Below are 1,641 nucleotides of genomic sequence, written 5' to 3'. Positions count from 1 at the left end.
TTTCTTCCCATTGGCTTTGCTTTTTTGGACTCAACACTCACCTCTATGCTTTATTTTTTTGCAATCTCAGCTTCTGGGGTCATCTTTTAGGAATGGGGAATCAGCAGGCATAGGGACTTTTCCAATATATGATGGTACAAGGTCAAGGAGAGGTTTTCAGGGGGGGGGGGGGAAATCCCTAAGTCCTTTCTGCTACTCCAAATGGGGAGAGTGATAAAGAAAGGTAAAGTATTTGCCAAGTGTGGTACTAGATATTCTTTATTTGATAATATACACTTGGTGATGGATATACACAGGATTATGGTTAATTGCTGCTACATAAAACCTACCAAACAATGTACAAATAGCACAAGCTAAATATCATAAAATGACCTGCAGTCTACTAAGCTGTCATGTGGCCACACCATTGAAATCATTCTCATGTTTGCAGAAATAAATATTAAGGGTTATTCTTGAGACCTTTCCTGGGGCTTCTAGGGAACATAATTATAAAAATGACAAAGACAGGGAATAGGGAATAAATAGCCAACAATCATCTCTTTGTATTCAAAAGAAAAGTTTTCCTGCTGTTAGAGAAGAATTCAAATAAAACCTAGTTATCCTTTCTGCTCTTTCAAACTCCCCAGTGGGTCAGCTGTAGGAAACCCCCTCCCCTCCAAATTTCAAGAGGTGTTTATGGAGCCCCCTCTAATTGGGGCTTGGATTTTTATTTGTTTGTTTCTCTCTCTTTCTTCCCTGCCCCCTCCCCATTTTTAAAAGGCTTTAAAGAACATCTCTAGGAGACAAAAATAGCTCGGCTTGGTGGTGAGGGCCTACACTCTGGAAAGGCAACTGAGAGATGCGAGTCAGCAAGTACCAGCCGCGAGCATGACTGTCTGGCCCTGGGTGGATGCTGGCCGCTGCCTGGGTGCCGATTCTCTGCCTGGGCCCGGTGGGTAGAAGGGAAAAGGGGGCTGCAGGGGTGGGAGGTGGGTCGGGTCGGTTTGGGGATCCTGGAGTGGAAGACATGGAAACCCCCAGCCTTGGGGCTGCGGGATTCTTCCTTCCCCTCCCCCCACCTCGGTTTTAAAAATGCCTTTTGCCCAGGCGGGGTTTGGCGACGGTCAAAAGGGAGCAGTTGGCACTGAATGTCACCCTGAAGGTAAAATGAAAGACAAAAGATGAACGCATGCTTGCTTGCCGTTTGCAGTGGCTGCGGCGGCGGCAGGAGCAGGGATTTAAAGGGGAAAAAAACCCCAGACGCACAGACACACATCTATCCCCACCCAGAGGCGTCAATTATGCCCACGCAATCATGCAATCAAATCCTGACCGTGCCGGGCATTTTTTTTAAATAAAAATATAGATCTTTATTTAAAAAAAAAAAAAAAGCCAGCAAGAGCGGGCGAGAGAGCAAGCGAGCGAGGAAGGCATGCAAACAGAAACGTGCACCTACCACGTACCCACCCGAGGAGAAGCTGGCAGCCTCGCTCTTCTGCTGCCAAGTTATCATTGAGAAAACAGACAGGCAGCATGACGTCCTGGGTCACAGGGAGTGCGGACCGACGCTACCAAGAGCAAAGGGAGGCGCCGCGGCGCTCCGGCTAGCGGGGGGCGCCCCTCGGCCCCTTGCCGCCCGGCTCGGTGAGTGCAGCGCCGCTG

At 48.8% G+C, this 1,641-nt stretch overlaps 1 protein-coding gene across 1 annotated transcript in view; it reads left to right on the top strand.

Annotated features, from left to right (window-relative positions):
* Positions 1-895: 895 nt before the first annotated feature.
* Positions 896-1,641, top strand: part of ESRRG (estrogen-related receptor gamma) — a 535,542-nt gene continuing 534,796 nt past the window's right edge. The window contains exon 1 of the mRNA XM_012726909.1: positions 896-931. The gene's annotated coding sequence lies outside the window, so the exon portion shown is untranslated. The remainder of the gene's footprint in view (positions 932-1,641) is intronic.

The sequence above is a fragment of the Condylura cristata genome, unplaced genomic scaffold (genome assembly GCF_000260355.1).
Source record: "Condylura cristata isolate star-nosed mole 26May11 unplaced genomic scaffold, ConCri1.0 scaffold00018, whole genome shotgun sequence".
In the NCBI taxonomy this organism is placed as follows: Eukaryota; Metazoa; Chordata; class Mammalia; order Eulipotyphla; family Talpidae; genus Condylura; species Condylura cristata.
The sequence above is the reverse complement of the archived record's forward strand: the minus strand, read 5'-3'. Positions and strand labels throughout refer to the sequence as shown.